At 46.6% G+C, this 22,485-nt stretch overlaps 1 long non-coding RNA gene across 1 annotated transcript; it reads left to right on the forward strand.

Annotated features, from left to right (window-relative positions):
• The first annotated feature begins 14,779 nt into the window (after positions 1-14,779).
• On the forward strand, positions 14,780-20,996 carry LOC119867158. Its single transcript, XR_005369143.1, has 2 exons — positions 14,780-14,915; positions 18,228-20,996. It is a non-coding gene; the product is annotated as an uncharacterized LOC119867158 (long non-coding RNA).
• Positions 20,997-22,485: the final 1,489 nt, after the last annotated feature.

Raw genomic sequence — 22,485 nt, forward strand, 5'->3', positions numbered from 1 at the left:
TAACTTGCCGAAGGTCATAAGAGCTGGTAAACCAGGGATCCCTGGGTGGCGCAGCGGTTTAGCGCCTGCCTTTGGCCCAGGGCACGATCCTGGAGAGCCGGGATCGAATCCCACGTCGGGCTCCCGGTGCATGGAGCCTGCTTCTCCCTCTGCCTGTGTCTCTGCCTCTCTCTCTCTCTCTCTCTGTGACTATCATAAATAAATAAAAATTTAAAAAAAAATTAAAAAAAATTAAAAAAAATAAGAGCTGGTAAACTCGACCCAGTCCCGTTCTCCCCAGAAGTCCGGCTCTTACTTGCCACATGGCCTCCTTTCTGCACGTGCCTCATCCTGCCGCCAAGACCTTCAGGGCATCCCCGTTCAGTGTGAACTGCCATCTCCCCGACCCCGACCTCTAGTCCAGGGCCTTGTGCAATATGAGCCTTCAGTAAACGTAGCTCCGTTCCTTTCGCCCCCTCCCTCCCATGTACTGGCTGCACTAGTGCAAGATGTTCTGGCCTGTGCAAAGTCACTGAGGTTTCAAGCAGAGGAAAAGTCACAGAAAGCCTCCCGCCTGTGGCTGATGATAGTTTTGCTTGCCCAAGTTTGTCAGACAAATTCCCTACTTCCTTTTTCACCTTCCCCCGAGCTCCAAGACATCTGCTTCACTTCCTCGTGTTCCCTCCCTTGGCCTGCTCCCCAGGAAGAGAGAGATGGGGAAGCAGCCGGGCTGTGTGCATGCTGGCTGCTTCTGCCTCCGGGGGGTGTCCCAGGTACAAGCGCTCTGTGGGCCCCATGTGGGCCAGGAGGGTGCGGGCCACAGAGCCCAGTCATTCTAAATAAAACTACTTCCACATCGCTACTGGTTTCCCGAGGTCTTCTGAGGAGAGAAGACTTCCAAAGAAAAGAAACTCGGTTGGGAACTCTCAAGTCCTATTCAGTGGTGCTGGGTCACTGGCTCTGAGGCTGGAGCTGCTCAATAAGGCAGGTACAGAGCAGGTGCGTGGGGCTCCGTGAAATATCACCAACTCAGCCTCTGCCACTTGCCCTCACTGTGCCCTTTCCCTGTTGCTAGAAGATTAAAAATAAACGAGGGAAGAAATCAAGTTCTGAGAACGCTACGCCTATTTTCCTGGACAATGTTTACCACCATCTCAGGTTGTCCAAAACAGCGGACTACTTACCGTTCCCTCACCTCTCCTCAACCGGCTCCTCCTCATAATTTATTGTGATACCTGCACCACTTACCTCATGGGTCTGAAATCTAGGAGTCCACAGACTCACCGCCGACCCTCCATGCACCCACTCTTGCTCACCTTCAAGTACCATCCATTTGGACCTGACAGTCCTTTAGAGCCAGGAGAATTTGGGCCACTGCCTTGTTTTATAGACAGCTTGAAGTCACATAAATAATGTCCTTAGAGTGAGCATTACTAGGCACAAAAGATTATGGGCGGCCTATAACATCCTCCGGGAAGAGCTATAAATCTGTAGAGGGTAGTAAAGAAGGTCAAGGTCTCTTCCAGGGCTTTTTTCCATACTCTCACACAGCCTGTAATGATGTTTACCATGGCCTACCTCAAAACATCCTTCCTTGGGATCCCTGGGTGGCGCAGCGGTTTGGCACCTGCCTTTGGCCCAGGGCGCGATCCTGGAGACCCGGGATCGAGTCCCACGTCGGGCTCCCGGTGCCTGGAGCCTGCTTCTCCCTCTGCCTGTGTCTCTGCCTCTCTCTCTCTCTCTCTGTGACTATCATAAATAAATAATTTTAAAAAAATCCTTCCTTGAGTTTGTTCAAGTATCAGGTGGCCAGGTCTTTTCGGGGTAAACTTGCCCTGCCTTCCCAGCTGCCTAAATCTTGAATAACCTAAGCCAATCATAGTAATTCCTTTGTCCTTGCCGTGATTGGCTTAGGAGTGGACATGTGATCTAATTCTGACCACTAAAGTATGGGGAGTCTTCTGGGTGCTTCTGGGAAGGCTAACTAGAGACCTTAGTAAGGCTGGGTTTTGTGTCCCCTGATGTTTTTTGACGTTGCTGTGTGAGTGCCCAGGACTGGAGCATGGGTGCCCACCTGTGACCATGGAGCAACAGGGCTGAGGACAGAGACAAAACATGGCAGACAGCAGAGGTAAAATGTGGGAAGAGTCTGAGCCTCAGCTAAAACTGGTCTCCACCATCGGACTTCTTGTTCTGAGAGGTGATACATTTCTCCTCGTCCTTTATGTGGTTGAACTGGGTTTGCTGTTCCTTGGGCTGAAAACCTGGAGCGTCTGCATTTCACAAAGATGCGGCCTCCCTCCCTCCCCCACTTCCTGTGCTTCCCTCCTTAGGGCACCAATTTCAGGTTAGTTTTTTTCTTGGAGGGGTTGGGTGTTTAATGGTACCCTCACATTCAGTCACCTCAGCCTCCTTCTCACCAAATGCTCCCTTAAGGTTAATGCTCTTAATCTCCAGAACAGTGTGAAATGAAGCCCCCAATCAGGGGGAAATGGGCAGAAGGTCCAGAGAAGATACCAAATGGGCAATATGCACATGAAAAGGCATTCAGCATCACCGATCATTAGGGAAATAAATGCAAATCAAAACCACAATGAGATACCACTTCCCACCCCCTAGGATGGCTGTGATCAAAAAGGACAACAGCAAGTGTCGGCAAGGATGTGAGAAATGAGAACTCTCCTGTGCTGCTAGGAATGTGAAATGGTGCAGCTGCTTTGGGAGGGTCTGGAGGTTCCTCAATGCGTTAGACACAGAGCTACTATATGACCCGGCAATTCCACCCTTAGGAATATACCCCACGGAACTGAGGGCCTGGGCCCACACAGAAGCTTGTACCTGAATGCTCATAGCAGCTTTATTTATAACAGCCCCAAAGTGGAAGCAACCCAAATCTCTGCCCGCTGGTGAATGAAAAAACAAAATGTGGCACATCCACGCAGCAGAAGATCGCTTGGTGGGAAAGGGAATGAAGTGCTGATGCCTGCTGTGGTACAGGTGAGCCCTGAAAACACGCTAAGCCAAAGAAGGAGCATGTGTTGTGTGAATCCACTGATAGGAAATGTCCAGAAGAGGCAAACCCACAGAGACAACAAAGTAAGTAGTGGGTCCAGGGTAGGTGTTAGGAGGCATGGGGAATGCCTGCTAAGAGGTACAGGGTTTCTTTTTGGTGTGAAGAAAACATTCCAGAATTAGATTGTGGTAATAGTTGTACAACTCTGAGTAGAGTAAAAACCATTGACTTGTTTACATTAGATGTGCGAGTTTATGATTAGTGAATTTTATCTTAAAGATGTTTAGGAAAGAAACCCAATTTTTTTTAGATTTTTTTAAAGATTATTTATTTATTTATTCATGAGAGATGGGAGAGAGAGAGGCAGAGACACAGGCAGAGGGGGAAGCAGGCTCCATGCAGGGAGCCCCATGTGGGACTTGATCCCAGAACCCTGGGATCGGGCCCTGAGCCAAATGCAGATGCTCAACCGCTGAGGCCCCCAGCTGTCCCGAGTTGATATATTCTAAAGCATATCCTTACATCAACCTAAGTCCTAGGAAAACACTGTTTGAAGGACTTCAGCTTAAGGGCACGCAGATCTGTCTTTATTGAACTGTTAGCCAGATGGTGAAGTCCACAGAATAGGAAACCCTACGAGAGCAAGGCTCTGGTTCTGGCTCCACGCTGTGTTCTCAGTGTCCGGAGAGTAGTTGATTCTGAAATATTTGTTGAGGGCACGAGGGATACAGGGTTTTTCAGCAGTTGTGAGTCCGTGTTCCCTGAGGCCCTTGCCATAATGTAGTGGTGCCATTTGCCCGGGATTGTGGACGCCTGGAGTGTTAGTTGGCTCACGCAGCTATAACAGAACACCAGTGCCTGGATGGCTTAAACAAGAGACGTTCATTCCCCACAGTTCTGGAGTCTGGGAAGTCCAAGATGGAGGCGCCACCTGGTTTGTTGCCCAGTGAGGAGACGCTCCCTGGCTTGAAGATTGCTGTTTTCTCTCTGTGTCCTCATAGCCGTGTCTCTTTTTCTTATAAAAGCACTAATCCCATCATGAGGGCCCAGCCTCATGACCTCATCTAACCCTACTTCCCAAAGGCCTCCTCTGCACTTCGTCATGTTGCCGGTAGGGCTTCCATGTCTGAATTCGGGGACACCCAGTTCCTCCTCCAGCCCCAACACATCAGCAAGTATCTGTGCTTCTTCTGACCCCCCAGCCAAACCTGCCAGAGATCTAACCTTTCTGCTTCTGCCCACTCCTGCCCCCAGCCCTGGCTAGCTTTTCTTTGTGTTATTATGGGACCCGTTGGCTGCCCTACTCAGCTGACCGCATCTAATCTATAAACTCACAGCAGGCAACATCTGTAGAGCCTTTGTCAGCCCTGATAAATCTTTGTTCTCAGAAGTTTCCGTCAATGCCGCCCAAGAGAATGCCAGCAGACATAGAAATATCTTTGAAAAAATATCATTCTGTCATGGTGGGACCACAATCTTTGCTAGAAGAGTTGGCATGCGCTGCTTGGACTGGCTGAGCTAATGGTCCACTGGCACATCCTTCATTGCCGTAGACTATCATCGGGAGCTGAAGTCCACATTGTGCCTCCTGGGCCCCAAGGAACTGGCTTCTGCTCCTTCCCTCTGCCAGCAGTGAGGCAACACTTTCCCAGCATGCCTGGCGTGGTGATCATTTGCCTTGGGTTTCTAGCCTCTCCCTCCGCAGATGGTTTGCTTTGTGTCCGAGGCGTGGGGTTTCCTGCTCCTCTGAAACTAGTGTTATCTGTGAACCTCATTATGCTCGGTTTGCCTGGCTTCTCCCAGCTTATTAATGGGCATTTGAAGTGTAAGACCTTCCCCATCATGGTGGCTGAGCCCTGGGGTGGGGGTGGGGGGCAGGGGAGGGGGTTTGCCTCCAGTGCTGAGAGGTAGGCCTCTGCTGAGACGGGGATGACCCCCATCTAGACAAAGGAAATCTTGGAGCATTTTAGAAGCCAGCTGGGAGCTCAGATAGTCAATAGTGGGTAGATGAGAGAGGCCCCCTGCCCACCCCCCCGCAGCATGCTCAAGGGGTCTGGCCCTTCCTCTTGACTTGAGAAGCTCTCCCCAGGCCTGAACTGGGGGCTCAGGGGCATCATAGCATCCCCTGCTCCTGTGGGTGAGGTGAGAGGCCGCATGTCCTGGCTTCCCTCCTGGCCCAGAGGCTCCTGCCCAGCAGCCCTTGCTGCCCGCTGTATCTTCATCCTGACCCCAGCGTTGCTTTCACTGGTGTTCGCACGAGGCCCCGCAGAAGGTGAATTACCCAGATGTTTGCGGGAAGGTATTTGGGTCTACTAGTCAACTTATGGTCAATCTGTGACCATCAGTACTGCCAAACTGGGGGAATTCCAGTCAAAAGCAAAACTGGACATTTAAGTTGACCTATTCTGTTTCCTAATGGGGTCACGCCACTTTCTTAATCTTTAAAAAGTAAGAACAGCGTATTACAATATCATCCATATACCATAGAGTTCCCCCTTCTCAAGCATACATTTCAGTATCTTTTAGCATAATCACAGAGTTGTGCAACCATCGCCACGGTCTAATTTTGGAGCATTTTCATCACCCTGGAAAGAAACCCTATGGTCTTTAGCAATCACTCTCCATTTCCCACACCAATCCTCAGTCCCCCGCCAACCACATATTTACTCTCTCTCTCTCTCTCTCTCTCTCTCTCATTCGGCTTCTTTGTTCTCGACATTTCGTAGAAATGGAATCCCGCAGTATGTGGTCTTTTGCGACTGGCTTCTTTCACTCAGTGCAATGTTTGCAAGGTTCACCTATGCTGTAGCATGTGTATGGAGCATGTGCCGCAACTTCATTTCTTCTTCTTATAATCAAACAATATTCCATTGTATGAATTTACCACATTTTGTTGATGGAGAGTAGGGTCTCTGCTTTTTGAGCATTTTATTTATTTATTATTTTGCAAGTAATACTGCTGTGAACATTGGTGTACAAGTTTTTGTGTAGACTTTTGTTTCCATTCCTCTTGCATATAATCTTAGGAGTGGAATTGCCACTCCTGTGGCAATGGTACCTGTGCTTAAAATTTTGCTTAAAATTTTGAGGGGCTGCCAAACTTTTCGAAAGTGGCTCCACTATTTTATGTTCCTACCAGCAGTATGTGAGGGTTCTAATTTCTCCATATCCTTATCATTACTTATTGCCTTGTCTATCTTTTTTGATCATAGCCATCCTTACTTGTCGTGAAGTAGTTTAGTGGTACACTGTGATTTTGGTTTACGTTTCCCTGATGATAAATGGTGTTGGACATGGGTTTGTGTGTTTATTAACCATTCATATTTGTATTTATCCTCTTTGGAGAAATCTCTGGCCAGATTATTTGCCCACTTCTTTTAACTTGGATTGCTTTTTACTGTTGTTAAGATTTTTTTTTAAGATTGATTGATTGATGAGAGACACACACAGAGAGAGAGAGGCAGAGACACAGGCAGAGGGAGAAGCAGGCACTCACTGCGGAGAGCCTGATGTGGGACTCGATCCCAGGACCCAGGGTCATGACCTGAGCTGAAGGCAGATGCTCAATTACTGAGCCACCCAAGTGCCCCTGTTGTAAGATTTCTTTACATATTCTGGAAACAAATTCCTTATCGGATATATGATTTGCAAATATTTTCTCCCATTCTGTGTGTTGTCTTTTCACTTACTTGATGGTATCATTTGCAGCACAAAGGTGTTAATTTTTATGAGGTCCAGTGTGTCTGTTTTTCTTTTGTTTCTTGTGGTTTTGGCATCATATTTATTTTAGAGAGAGAAAGACATGTGCACACCCATGAGCAATGGGAGGGCCAGAGGAAGAGGGAAAGGGGGAAGGGAGAGAAGCAGACTCCTCGCTGAGCATGGAGCCCAATGCCAGGCTCCATCTCACCACCCTGAGACCCAAGCTGAAATCAAGAAGTCAGATGCTTAACCAACTGAGCCACCCAGTATCCTACCTGTTTTCTTCTAAGAGTTTTATAGTTTTAGCTTTTACATTTAGGCCTGTGACACATTTGGAGTTGATTTTTGTATATGGAGTGAGGAAGGGGTCAGATTTCATTCTTGAGCATGTAATGTTGTTTTGAAAGAGGGAGAACAACTCTGCCCCCTTTTGGCGTCTGCTGTCATGTTGTGACCCACACCCTGGCACATACCCACCTCTGAGGGCATCTAGCAGAAAGTGACATTTGGGGAAAGACGAGCGCAGAGAGTATGCACGTGAAGAACCAACAGGCTGAGGGACCACCCACACCTCTCCTGGTTGGTAAATTGGGAACAGCATTACCCTGGGGGTCACGTTGGACTCTTTAAAAAAAATATCAAATAATAAGTGTTACTTGATGTTGGTGTCCTTGGCAGAACACTGGGGAAACCACTAAGTTCAGTCATCATTCTGGGTGTTTTACCCAGATTTACTCATTGACCAGGGTACCCGTGAGCCCTGCTTTTTTAGGCGCAATGCATCTCCCCTTCAGGGAGGGCAGAAGCGGGGGAGGGTGATGTTAGGGAAGGGAATCGGGTCGAGGAAGAAGGTGGCAGGTGTGGAAGAGGATGTTGGGGTAAAGGAGGATCTTGGAGCAAGCCTACCAGGGCTGCTCAAAGCCTATGTGCGTGTGCATGCGTTGGGGCGGGGGGAGGAGCTGGTATCTTTCTCATCCCTGTGCCTCCCCCTCCTCCCGGCGCCCTGTGTCTCTGCCCCCCTACGCTGCTGCTGCCCCTGGTGCCCTCCTGCTGTGGGCACCCACCCCTCTCTGCCCCAGTTCTCCACGGAGCGCCCCTCCCCTGCCCGAGTTACTGATTATCTCAGGAGATCATTTAAGCCTCAGCACTGGGTTAACCAAACCAGATGAATTTTCAGCATTTTGGTTTATCAGGCTCTAAAATGCTTTAGCTTTGAAGGGGCCAGTGTCAGGGACTGGTACCTCTTTGGGCTGGGGAGGGAGAAGGGGAAGACATGGTGGAGGAGGGGACTTGTCCCTTTGGTGCTCACACCCACAGTGACCTTTCTGTCTTAGCACCTCACTCATGACCCCCAGTTGGGCTAAAGCCAGTCTCCGTGGCCCAGAGCAGTGAATCTTCCTGACGTGCCCCAGACCCTGGTCTCTGCCGTCCTGGACCCATGGTCCCCAGCCCGAGCTGACACGAGATGTGAGGAGTGGAAGGAGCACTGAACAAGGGGCCAGGCTCCCAGGGCTCCAGCCCTGCTGAGTCCCAAACTACCGTTGCCCCCCCTGGGAATTAAGTCCTTGCCTGGCCTCATCTGCCGGGGAACGCGAATGGCTGGGCTAGACTCTGGCCAGGCCCTCGGCCCCAGCTCTGGTTCTTCATATCGTCCTCCCAGGCGGAGCGGGCCGCTCTGGGTTCCGCATGGGGCTTCCATAGCCAGTCTCCTCCATCTGAAGGGGAGGCCGCACCTTTCCCTTCCTCCATTTTCAGGGCACATGGGGCCTGCCTTCCCAGGCAGACATACCTCGTCCATCTCTCAGGGGAAGCAGCTGTTGGGGCAGCCACTTACTAGCTCAGTGAACTTGGGCAAGCTCTGTAGCCTGCTTTGCCTCAGTTTCCCCATCTATATAATGGGGGTGGGTTGTTGTGAGGATTAAGTGAGTCAATCATAAAGCTGTCTGACCCGTGTCCAGCACAGGGTCAGGGTTAACCATGGGCTCCCATTACCACGACCACAGCTTTTTTGCGTATTTCCAGCTGATCCTGCACACACCCTCACCCTGTCTACACTGGCAGTGCTGCAGAGTGTCAGACTGTGCGGCTGTTCTGCATCCCATTTCCCACTTTGTAAGCTGAGTCCTGCTCTGTGTCATGTCTCCCTTCAAGCTTCCTTCCTTCTGGCCACACAGGGACACACATACGTCAGACTCGAGGTGTATGCATGTCTTGGGTCCAGAAATCTCCATATCTAAAACCTACATTTTCACACCTCTGGACTCACTCTTGGACCCTTGTCTTTCAATACCTTCTAGTATGTTCTATCCCTACCCAGGAACCCACAGATGGAGTTTTCCCCCTCTGTTCCCTTGGTCCTCTACTGTCCAAGTTTGGTCCTAAATCTTAAGCTTTTGGGTGGCAGATTATTTTAAATTATTTGTTTTGTATAGTTTATAAGTGATACCTAGTTTGTAAACTTGAAAAATGCAGGAAATTGAGATAAAATAAGAACAATAGCGGTTGATGTTTTGTTTATTAATCCTTTAAGTGAAAATACGCTTATACATGAACAATGACATGATTTGATCCTTTAAAGAGATTTATTTAGCTAAAGAATTTTTAGTGATGGGTTTTTAGAGAGGAGTTAAACATGCTTATTTGACAATGATAATAGTTTCAATTCCTTTTAATTCAATAATCCTTTATTCCTGTCAGAGTGAACACACTGTTCTCTTAGCTGCTGATATTTCTACATCCTGCATCACTTGCTCTCGGGACTGAGATGTTGATAGAAAAATTAGTTGTGTTGTCTGATGCTGAATTAAACAAATTTGTACCAGCTTCCTCATTGAAGGACTTTTCAGAGCCTTTAATTGTTAACATAATTTCCTAGGAATGACAGGCTGTATGGAGTATCGCCCAAACTTGACTAAAAAACAGACCCACACTTGTTTTTAAAACATACATTTTAACATCTTACTAGGAGTTAGGCCTCCCTGGATTTCCATGTGAGAAACACCACTTTATAGTAAGCCATCTAGGTCTTCACCTATTCCCTTCACTCCCCAAAGCCAAAAGCACAAGATACCATGTAGCTGAGTTGAGGAGCAGCTGATAGCCCTTACTGATTTCTCTGTGAAGAGCAAACCTTGGGTGAAATAGGAGATGGGGAGTGGAATAGAACACAGGGCTTCGTGTCTCGGCACTGCTGCTCAAAAACTATGTGAATTTGGTGAATCACAGCTGAGGCTGTTTCTTTGCCTACAAACTGGGGATAAGATCTGCCTCCCAGGGTTGTTGTAAAGAATAAGTGGCACTGTTTATGAAAGGGCTTAGTTAAATAGAAATGCTCCAGACAAGTAATTTTAAGGTGTTTATTAGCATAGGAACAAACCCAAAAATCGTAACCTTGTTAGTATTGTGTTTTATCAGCTTGGCTCATGTCTGGTGCTCCAGAATCCACAGGCCTTTCTCTCCTGACAGACAGCATCCTCCCTCACTCTCTAGGACTTCCTGGAGAGAAACACAGAAGCACCTGCTCTGCTGGGCCAACCCCACCCTGGCCCACCACAGAAACCCATCATTCGTGTTGGAAGTCTCCCTGCACAAGGACGCCTAACTGCTGGGCCCCGAGAACTGCCGCTCCATCTGTCCTAGAGGGGGAGAAGTAGCCAGAGCACCGGGAAGCTCACTTTTCTTCCTACTCTCACTCTATCAACAGGTCTTCACTGAGCTGAAGCCCCAAAGGGAAACAGCACAATAGCAAACACTCAGAGGTAGAAATTGGAGGCGTACCTCCTGCCAATGGTCCTCTCTCAATCTGGTGGGACTGGGCATGAGCCACCCACCTCCGAGTCTTCATTTCTCTGTTTTCTCACAGTGCTGGAGGCTGGACATCTGAGATCAGGGTGGCAGCAGGGTCAGGTTCTGGTGACGGCTCCCCTCCTGGCTCCCAGACAGCTGTCTGCTCACTGTGTCCTCACAGAGTCTGTGCTCCGCACACATGTGGAGGGAGCAAGCTCCCCTGTGTCTCTCCTTATAAGGCCACCAGTCCTATCAGACTAGAACCCTACCCTTATGACCTCATCTAACCTCAATTACTCCTGAATACAGTCACCTTGGGGTTAGGACTTCATATGAGTGGGGGAGAGGGAGGCACAACTCAGTCCGTAGCAGATGGCAATGAGGTCGCAGCTGTGCACCACGTTCCCAGGGGATCAGCTCAACTCACCCTGGTTCTAGGCACAAGTAACATTCTACCTAGGTCTGCTGACACCATAGGGGGGTATGGATTTGATACAGACAGTCCTAGTCATTGGAACGGCAAAATGTTAGACCACCTGGTTTACCCCTTACTTTGAAGGATGAGGAAATCATGACTCCCAGAAATGGAATGATACTCTTAAAATCCCACAATCCAAATCCTTGGCTCTCTCAAGGGTTGCCATGTTAAGAATGTGATTTCTAAAAACCATGCCCATTTGAGCCACCTTAAACTACTTCCAGGACCAAAAAAAACCCAAAAAACAACAACAAAAAAAAAAAACCCAAAAAACAACAACAACAACAACAACAACAACAAAAACTACTTCCAGGGCTGTGTGTTTCCTGTATCCCAGGCAGGTGTTCCCATTTGCTCTTGCTTGACATCAGCCCATTGTAATAGATTTTTGGCAGCCCCCATGCTGAACTCTCAAGGCAGGGAACCCCAAGCCCAAACTATTTCATTCCTACCTTCTTCCCCTTAGAAGCTTCTGGAACCTCCAAGGAAACCCTAGGTCTTCTAGGTTATAAGCAGGAATTCACTTATTCTAGTCCAACATCCTCAGTTGAGAGCCAGGCAGGGCCAGAGGAAAGTGAGCTGCCCTGAGTTACACAGCAAAGACTGGAAGTTAGCTCCATGCCTGGGACAGAACCAAGGTCTCCATTCAAGGTTTTGAAATGAAAGTCTTCCAGTCCAGAAGACTCCAAACTCAACCAAATGTCAAAATCCCTTGGGTGTTTAAAATGGATGTCTTGGGACGCCTGGGTGGCTCAGCGGCTGAGCGTCTGCCTTTGGCTCAGGGCATAATCCTGAGGTCCCGGGATCGAGTCCCACATCGGGCTCCCTGCAGGGATCCTGTCCCTCCTCCTTCCTGTGTCTCTGCCTCTCTCTCTGCGTCTCTCATGAATAAATCAATAAAATCTTTAAAATCGATGTCTTTTCAGGCATGACTTCAAAAACTTCAATTCAGGAGGTCTAGAATGGGGACCTGATATGGAGATGTTTAAGAAATGCCAAGTGGCTGCTCTTACTATAACCAGGCATTTGTGTTCAGGGTGTGCAAACAGCTTTATTGAAGCCAGGAATCTGAGGCTCTGAGGCTTTCAGGCCAAGTTGTCATTGGCTTTTTTATGTCCCCGTGGCACTAAAAGCTCTAGTTTTGATTTCACCAGAGAACGGAAGGGTGAAACCAGGAGCTATAGGTTGTGTCTGGTCCACAGCATCACTTGTTAGACTCAACCAGAAAGTTCCCAACACATTCCTATAGGTGGAATGTGTGCATAAACAATAACAGGTGCAGACCAGCGCTTATCACCATCTGGATGAATAGACTAAAAAAAAAAAAATCCCAAAAAATTTGTGATGGAATTTCCCCCTCTTTGTTTTCTTATTGCTGGTGGCTTAAATACTGTGGTTTAAAAAGACGCATGATTCGACCACAAATATGGGCAGAAAAGACAACACAGCAGACTCTGTGGATTGGCTGTTGCTTTCAGGTAGGACATAAAAACAGTGCTTGCGGCGTCTGCAGATGTTCCTGGCTCCTCTTGGCATTTGTCACCTCAGGCCTCTGCAGAGTTAGTGTACTCCCTACCAGAGGGACGTATTTGGAGGGGGAGGGGCTAGATGGCTTAAGGAGTTGAGGTGAACACGGGGATGGCATGTCTTGGCGATAAGCAGGTCTGGCCTTGATTTCTGGCCCCCTAAGGCAGGGCTGAGAAAGAGGGCTAAGTTCATGACCCCTGGATTAAAGGAGCCAGGAATGGACCTCCTGTCAACTGGGCTCATTTTTGTTTTGATGATTAAGAAGGAACATTGGAAAAATGCTCATCCGTGTAAAGTAGGTCCCAATCCTATGTACCATCCTCCCGGCCCTGGATAGTTGTCGCTACCTTCATGATAGCTGGTGGTCGGGGGGAGGGGGGAGAATCATTGTTCTGATGCACCTGCCAGGGCTCCCCTGGGTCGAGGTGTCTCTGATCAGCTGGCCCCTTCAGTATTTGGGAAGATGAGATTTTAATCCTGAAGATGTGGTCTTGGCACATCGTCATGGTTTACGTTCCGTTTCTGGGGGCTCTGCACCTGGCCTTTCCCAATGTCCCCCTCTCCCTGAAGAGAGTAGAACTGGGTCTGACCTAGTCGGGGAGTGAGAAAAGGCTACCCCGCTTTCCTCTTTTCCTGTAGCTTGGGAATCAGAACCAGGACTAGTGTAGCTAGGCAGGTACTGGCAATTTCCATTTTGCCCTGCTAAGCACCATGGGCCTCAGAGATATAAAAGATGAGGTCCCTGCCCAACCCTATCCCAGACTTCACAGGCTAAGGGCAGGCGGCGGGACACGGGGCTGGGTCGCCTTGAGCAGGGTTCTATGGGAACTCAGAGAGGGGAAGGATCTGGCTACAGAGGAATCAGCTGGGGGTAGGGTAGGGGTGAGTTGGCTTGTTTGGGTTTCTAGAATCAGATTCTGATACAAGGCAAAACCAGCCTACTTAGAATCTCCTTATTTTATATCTGTATGATCTCGGAATGCTATTAGATGGCATCAAGATACTGAGCTTGCAATTTCTTTGAGTGTCCTTACTTCTGTGGACAGGGATGGCACGAAGCTAAGTCAGTTAGTTACCTATGACAGCAAAAACATCTCTTCTACCACTGGTCTCTCTTGAGTGAAGACATCGGAACCCTTGCTAAAGGGAAAACGGTATGTGACCACAGTATTAGTTGTGGCATGTTAGTTCCATTTAGCAAAGCAGATTTGCTACTTCTCTACTGGGGCCTGGGAGGGCAGGTCCTGGGACAGGTCCTGTTTAGTTGGTTGTAAGATGGAGCAAGGGAGCCAGAAGGGTGACCTGACCCAAAGGCCCTCTTCCTGAGGCAGAAAGAAGGTTGCTGGAGGACACTGGGCAGCTGCTTTGCTGGGGCTGGAGGAGCCCTGACATCTTGTCAGCGATGCCCAGCATCTGCCCTGGAGGTGGAGCAAGCTACAGTGTTTGTACGTGTTTATTCAGCCCCGCACCTCTGGTCTGTCCAGCTGAGCCCCCCCACAGCTTACCCGCCTGCCTCCCCCGAGTCTTTCCTCACCACCCCTGTCACTCATCAGTTCTGGCTTTTCTCATGTGGGTCAAGTCCTTCTGCCTGTAGCTATGTTCTCTTAGTCTAGATCCTCTGCCTTGCAACATGGGAAAATGGGTGCATGGCTTGAGCCCCCAAGGAGTTCTGGAGTCTTTGTTTCTAAAGTTTAAGCAGTCTCACCACTTAATGTCAGTAATCCGTAGATTTTGCAAATCTGGTGAATTATTTTTGACATAATTGTGGTAAGCTAGGCAGCTGAAAGAAGAGGCATTTTCGAGTAAATGAAGACAGCGCTATTGGTTGAGTTGGGGTTGCAATAAGCTGAAAGGAGTGAGTTGGATAGTTCATGGGCAGGAAGGGTTCTGGGCTACCCCCTAGGAAGGAAGGGTTTTGGGCTAACCCAAAGTGCACCAATGAAGGCTGAGGGACAAACCACAGCACCCCCTGGTGGGGCTCACACTGACCTGCCATCTCATTAAATGGCAGCAGTGGGTCTGGTGAGCCAGTTGTCCCCACTCCCTCTCCTGGACCCCTGGGGCAAGAAGCTTTCATTTTCAAAAGAACCTAGTCAGAGTTAAGAATATGGCAGGTGGCTACTGAATACTGCAGAGTCAAATTGCTCTCGCCGACACACCATGGGGATGGGTCTATAGTTGAGAAATTAAGTTTACCCATAGGAAGATCTAGCCTTTGCTCTCAGCTGCTGGGAGGTGATCTCTAGGCCCTTGGAATATTGCACTTGATAGGCGTGTCTTTCTTCACTTGGGGACCTTGAGCCGCCCTGAACAGTGTGATTTATCCTGGGAGCTTTGGGCCAGGAGGTATCCACTCCACCTCCAGAGGGGTCAGCCATGTCGGCAGTCAACCGCGGAGCCCAAGTGCAAAGTCCACACACCAAAGCTCAGGTAAGCTTCCTTGGTTGGAAATGCTCTGTGCCTATGTCATACATCGTTGCTGGAAGGAGTTAACACGCTGCGCAACTCCTTAGAAGCTCTGCATGTGGAACTTTCCTGGACTCTGCCCTATGTGCCTTTTCCCTTGGCTGATTTTAAGCTGCATCCTCTAGCTGTGATAAACTGTAACTGAATATAACAGCTTTCAGTAAGTTCTGTAAGTCCTAGGAAATTGTAGGAGCTCAGGATAGTCTCAGGAACACCTCCATACTCCCAGACGTTGTAGTTGGTAATTATGCAGGAAAGTAAAGTCGTTTACCATCTGAAAGTGTTTTTAATGCTGGCTATGTGACAAAGCTAAGTGACTGCAGGCAGACAGACAGGTTGAACCTAAGAAAATTTCAAGAAAAAAAAGTGCTAGAGACACAGGCTCTTAGAGGCAGATGTCACGGCAGTGACACTGGGCTATGGGCCAAGCTCACTCCACGATGGGCCATGTGAGCTTCAAGTGCAGACACAAACCAAGCTAGCTGGGCTGTCACTGAAACACTTTCTGCTGCCAGCATGGAGAGAAATCCTAAGTAAATATGCAAGGTTAGAATATTGGCTCAAATGACTGTAGTGCATCCTTGCTGGGGAGGACCTCTGACTCCTAGGGTTCAGTGGGCATAGATAGCATCTGGGGGGATTCAGGGTGGAATGGTGGGTTGGTATCAGGAAGGAGAAGAATAAGCAGGTGGTGAGTCAGAAGAGGATTTAGAACCTAAGATTGTTATGGACTGTTAAGTGATGAATCACTGAATTCTCCTCCCGAAACCAATATTACACTATATGTTAACAGACTAGAATTTAAATAAAAACTTGAAACAAATAAACAAACAGAAGATTGTTATGGACTGGTCATGACCTGGAGTAGGTCATTGCTATTGCCGGGTCTTTGCACATTTGGCATCTTGCAAATAGGTGGTCATATATTTTATAGGAGGATGGAGCTAGATTCATGACGGATAATACAAGAGAATGAACATTTGTACTTTGTCAGGGACCATGTGGGGGCTTGATTTACTCCATTAATCAAAATTCTTCACAGAAACAGAACCAATCGTGCACATACACATATGCATACATGGAAAGAGAGATAGATTGAGCGGTTTATTTTAAGGAACTGGCATACAGGATCACGGGGGCTGGCAGGCCTGAAATATGTAGGGTAGGCGAGCAGGCTGGAAGCTCAGGGAAGAGTCGATGCTGCAGTCTTGAATCTGAATTTCTCAGCAGGCTAGAAAACTCATGTAAGTTTTCAATGTTGTAGTCTTCAGGAGAATCTCTTCTTTAGAAAGGCGATCTTGGGGGTAATTGGGTGGCTCAGTTGGTTAAGTGTCCAGCTCTTGATCTCAGCTCAGGTCTTGATCTCAGGGTCATGAGTTCAAGCCCCATGATGGGCTCCACATTGGGTGTGCAGCCTACTTAAAAGGGGAAAAAAGAAAGAAAGAAAGGGAATCTTGCTGTTTGTTCTTAAGGCCTTCCACGGATTGGATGAGGTCTACCTGGTTTACTCAAAGTTTGCTGAATTAAATGTTAATTAAATATTAAAAATAGTTTCACAGCAATACCTAGACTGATGTTTGACTAGACCACTGGGTGCCATAGCCTAGCCAAGTCAACACATAGAAATAACCATCACATTTTCCCAGTTAATGCTCGTAGCCACAATGCAATGTAGGCAAGGTTGTAAAGAACAGCAGTGAAGCTGAGGCTGAGAAGTTTCTGGCTCCTTTTCCACAGGATACCATGTGGTGTCTTGTAGATAATCCCTAAGATCTTCCAACTGGGTCATTGAACCACTTCTAAGCCAAACAACTACCATTTTTCCTACTGTCCCCCAAAGGAATTGCTAGTATTACCGCCTCTTCCTTTCTTTCCATCCCCCAACCCCACAACATGGTCATGATTTACTCGGAGCCTGGAAAGCTTATTAGTAGCCAAAAATTTGTCCTTGTGTCAGACTCTGATACTTACGAGCTTCCTCTTAATCTCTAAATTTGAATCTCCACTGAATGGTTCAGGGAATGCATTCATTCATTCAACAAAGTCTATTAAATATTTATGATGTTCTAGGCATTATGATAAGGCTTAGGGATGGAATATGGCTAAGACATATGGCTCAGTCTAGCTGGTCTTGAGAAGACGATGGTGAGATGAGCAAATGTTTGGAAAGTGCCTTTGCTGTTGTAAAATGCTGGCTCTAAATTTCTACATGCTCATTGTAGCCGTTGAATGAACAAACTTCCATGATCCTGTGAAAATGATGTCGTCCTCTTCATTATCAGCATGGTGGTGACTAAACATTATGTGTCTTCTGAGCATTTATTTGCCTAAAAGTTTAAGGATATCAGTTGCTTAACCACCTTGTATAAGCTCTGGATTCCCAGAGCAAATGCTAAAGAAAGATCTGAGCTGAAACTCAACCATGAGCTTCACCAAAAAGAGGAATGAGTGACTACAAATGAGGAGTGTCATCATGCAGGACTGATTTCTTAAAACACAGGATATTAATAAACTTTCACCAATGGAGAAAAACATGACAGAGGAAATGTTATGTCTGTGAACTTAAACACTCTACTCATGCCTAAGGAATGGAATGCCTCACATTCCATTTGGGAAAATGCCCCATTCTAAGGATGATGAGTTAACTAGGTAAGTTGTCTCATGACTGGAGAGGCACTGGGCACACTGGTCACTTATTCACCTGTAATGCCATGGATGAGTCACTTTCTTAGCAATGCAACCTTTGGACTCAAGACTTATAACTGGAACAATATTTTCACCCTGAAAGGTATGAATAAGTAAAGTATATATTTTACCAATGAAGAGCAGTGCTGTTCCTTCATGAGTAATTTTGAAGATATACTGATGGAGAGGGAAAAAAATCACAGTTTTATCAGCCCACGTGGACCCTGAAATAAAAGTGGCCAGAATAGAGAAAGAACCCAAATGGGCTTTCAGAAGCCTACACACACACACACACACACACACACACACACACACACACACCTGTAAAGTGTACAGTTTTTTAAATGTATGGATTTCATTGTAGTGTCAAGGGATGAAGGGTTTGGTGTGATTCTGGAAGGGAGGTAGGAGAATTAGAGGAAAGAATAGATACAGCTGGGTAAAAACAAAATGTTAATAACATTCCCAGTTACATTAAGGAACTGATTCTGGTTTCAGTTCCTGAGCATCAGGGCCTTAGGGGAGGGAGGCTGCTGAGGGCCTGCATGTGGGCTGCAACACAGGAAGATCTGCTTCTGCTTTTCTTTCTAGAGGCCCCTTCCAGCTCCGGAGCTGCTGCCAACCATCCCCTTGTAGGTGACTGGAGGGACTGAGGACCACGCTGCTGAGCCTCTGCTCTGGCCACCACTGTTTTCACTTTAAAGAAATTAGTGAACAGATCTTCAGAATGGACTCGATTGCTCCTCTCCTTCTCCACCACAAGCCTGTCAATGCCAAAAAGGCTTCAGTTGTCCCGGCTGCTCCTGAGCTATGGAGTTGTCAAAGCAGCCAGCTGTTGGGCGGGGTATTTGGTACACGTGTGAGTTCACTGGAGTCTGCTGTGTGTGGCAGAGCTTCCACTCTGTTCCCTCAGCTTTTTTCTCAGACTCCCTGGCTCAGAAGAGAGCTCTGGCATTCCTATCTGTACGCTATGAAAACAAGATTCTGTGTATGCTATATATAGCTGTGCACAGGTGTTTAGATAAGAAATACATGTGTTGTGAGCATAAGATGTGGTCTTAAGACTCAGATGCATAAATCTATTTATTTCCAGCCATGTGCATCTGTTTACAAATGACCCGGGGGTCCCTGCCCTCATCCAGAGAATTACTCAGGACCATTCAGAATGAACCATACTTGTCAATGTTCTAAAAGCTGAGGTATAAAAAAGGAAAAATATCAAGTTGCTTCCACATTGATCTAAGCAGGAATTTTTTTGTTTGTTTGTTTAAATATACCCAATGAAAGTTACGTATGAGACAATCTCTGTCATTTTACACTCAAGAAATTTCAATGACAGCTCATTATGTGTAGTGAAGGCCTTCTACAGTCTAGACCTAGTATTATTTGTCTTTGAGGTGGGACCTCCATGGCTCATCCCACAGAGATTAGTTTTGATTGTAACCTTTGATCACGTGAAGAAAAAAATCAGCTTCTTGGACAAATATATAATTGACACCCACACACCCACACACCCGTTTTGCAGATGGTCCAAAATCAGAAGGGAGAGTGTATTCATTTATCAAATAATATTGACACCTAGGTTGAGCTAGGTTTGGTTCCAGCACTGGGGATAGAGCAGGGAACAAAACAAAGCCTCATGGAGCTTGCACACTAGAGGGAGAGACAGACTGACATGTCAGATGGGGTAAGAATCGATATCAAGTAGCCTGTGATGGGGGTTATTGCTGGCGTCAGAAAGGCAGCTTCTCTGATAAGATGACCTTTGAGCAGAGACTTTATGTAAAATGAAGGTGAGCCACAATTAAGATTCAGGAGAATCGTGTGTTCAGGCATTGGGAAGAGCAAATGCAGACTCTGCGTAGGGGTATGTGTGGAGGGTTTGCACAACAGCATAAGGGCTGTGCTGTGGCTGTGGTGGAGTGAATGAAGGTGAGGATAGTAAGAGGTGAGATCAAGAAGTGGCTAAGGCCAGATTGTGTAGAGCATTCTGGTCATGGTAATGCTTTAGGATTTTACTCTGGGTAACACAGGAAGCCACTGGAAGGTTTTGAGCAGATGAGAGGTATGAATGACTTATGTACTTCAGGCTTAAATGATTACTTTGGCTGCCATATGCAGAACAGGCTACTGTGGGCTTTAAGGGTGGAAGCTGGGAGACCAGTTAGGATAGTAGCCTAACAGTCTGGGTTAGGGACTAGGTGGTTTAGACTAGGGTGTGGGTGGAGGCAATGGTGAAAATGGTAAGACATTGTAGATATTGAAGGCGGAGTTGTAAGGATTTTCTGATAAATTGTGTGTGGAATGTGAGAGACGAGTTCATGATTCTAAGGGTTTGGGACTGAGCAGTCAGGAAAATTGAGCATAGGGTTACTATTTATGGAGATGAGGAGAAGTTTGGGGACAAGTAGGGGTAGAAAGCCAGATGTTTTGTTTTGGATAGATTGCATTTTAAGACGCCCATTCTATAACCCATTCTGTGGTTAGAAATCTTTAGCAGGCAATGGGATATATGAGTCTGAGATTCAGGGGAGAAATTAAGATGGGGGAAATAGTGTTGGGGGTTGTTCAGCCTATATAGGTGGCTTTAGGGAGCAAGGATAAATAGAGAGAGGAAGAAGTCCACAGATCCAGCAAAGACTGAGAAGAAACAGCCAATGGGATAGGATGGAAACCAAGAGGATTTTTGTGAGGCCAAGAAAAGAAACCATCCCCAAGAGGGCAGAGTGATCAAGTGGGTCAGATTTCGCTGAAGACAGAGACTTGACCATTGAATTTAATGATGTAAAGGTCCATTGTTATATAGAATTTAAACTTAGAAAGTCCTCAACTGGCCCAAATTGTTCTGACCAATTTAATAGGAGCCTACCTGTGGGTTCAAATGGTCAGGTTTTCATGTATAGGAGTTTGAAGATCTGGCTTCACAGTAGTTCATAGGAGGGACCCTGTGATTTAAGAGCCCGAGTGCCATATGAGCCACTATGTGAAGGGGATGTCAACTATGCCACACTAACACTGACTTTGCCACATGACTGGAAGCACAGCATCTGGACCAGTGTGACTGTAGTCTCTCTAAAAGGTGCATGGCCAGAACACAGGTGAGTGTGTTCCTTTACTGAGCCCCACATTTGTAAAAGAGAGGGACAAACCAAAGTACCTTTAGGCCTTTCACTGCTGTGAAAATTCATTGAAGAACTAAAAGTGTTCAGGAGGGTATTTAACCATTTGAAGGACTCATCTGTGGAAGAAGGATCATTCTTGCTTTAATAGATGGAGGGGAGAAGTTAAAGGGGGGAATATTTGAGTTATCTGTTTCTGTATGACAAACCACTCCCAAAATATATTAGTTTAATACACTGATTTATTCTTTCTCTCAATGTTGTGAGTTGATTGGGTGGCTCTTCTGCTGGTTTTGCCAGGGCCTATTTAACTATAGTCTGATTGTGGATTGGTAAGGCCTGGGCTCTCCTGGGTCCATCAGACCCCATGGTCTTGCATCTTCAAGGAGGTGAAATTGGACATCCTTGAATGGTGATGGCAGTGATCCAAGAGGTGAACCCAAGGCACAAAGATATATCAAGCAAAGATTTGTCATATCTGTCCCATTGATGACAGCGAGTTGTAGGGATAAGCCCAGGGTCAGAGTGGGAGGAGATAATATCAGTATATGGATACCAAAGATGTGGTTCACTGGGGGGCTGTTGGTGTAAAATCTCCACCAGCAGATTTTGACTTGATGTAAGAGAGAAGCTTTAAACAACTATAGCCATGCAATTAGCTTCCTTGTGAAACAGCTGGTTTAGTGGTGGTGGAGATGTTCCAATTCTAATTCATATATTTATTCTTGCACTCATAACATTTTATTAAATACCTATGATATGAAAGACCCTGGGTGAGATAGTACGGGGGATAAAAGATGGCTAGAATAAAGTCTGTGGAAAGATCTTTCCAGATCACTAGGAGAAAAGCAAAGCAAAACAAAAACAAAACCAGAAAAGCATGGAAGAGACACATAAAGTGCAAAGGGGAGCAGAGAAAACGGAACTTCCAGCTAGAATCAGGGTGTGGAGAGTGAAGAGGCCTCTAGAACCTTTATAGAAAAGGTAACATTGTTGGAGAGGGATAAGAAGCAAGCTAATAATTATTGAGTTCTTTTTGCCAGGCACAGCACTAGACTCTGTGAGATTGTTTTACCCTTTACTCTTTATGGCAACTGCATCATTCTCATTTAACACATGAGGACATTGGATCTCAGAGTGTTCACACATGAATTATCAGGCCAAAAATGTTAGTCCAGGTGGTCCAAAGTCTGTCTTTTTCATGGGAAGCCAGGCTGCCTCCATAAAATTATCATGTAATATTATGATTCAAAGATTTTCAAGTACTTTATATACAAAATTTTATTCAAGTTTCACAACAGACATGAGGAAGATATTGTCCTCCATTTTATAGATGAGTAAACTGAGGCTCAGAGAAGTTGGGTCAGGCAGACATGGAACTTTTGCATTAACTCTTCCCTCTGCCTGGAGTGCTATTTCACACGACTTTATGGGACTTTCTCCCTCCTGTCATTCAGATCTCAGCTTGCATATCACCTTTTGTGATCACCAAGTCTGACGTGGCTCCTAAGTTCTAGGCTCTCACATCATCCTAGTTAAATTCTTTGTATAGCACATGTCACTGTCTGAATGATCTGGGTTGGTTTTGTTTTGTTTTAACTTTGCTAATTGCCAATTGTCAGTTTCCCCTCCCTAAAAGTAAACTCCATGAGTGCAAGATTTTTTTTTCTATTTTTTTCAGTTCTCAGCTTGATTTCTATAGTTTCTGTATGATGTGTCCTGCTTGCAAT

This window comes from Canis lupus, chromosome 14 (genome assembly GCF_011100685.1).
Source record: "Canis lupus familiaris isolate Mischka breed German Shepherd chromosome 14, alternate assembly UU_Cfam_GSD_1.0, whole genome shotgun sequence".
Classification (NCBI taxonomy): domain Eukaryota; kingdom Metazoa; phylum Chordata; class Mammalia; order Carnivora; family Canidae; genus Canis; species Canis lupus.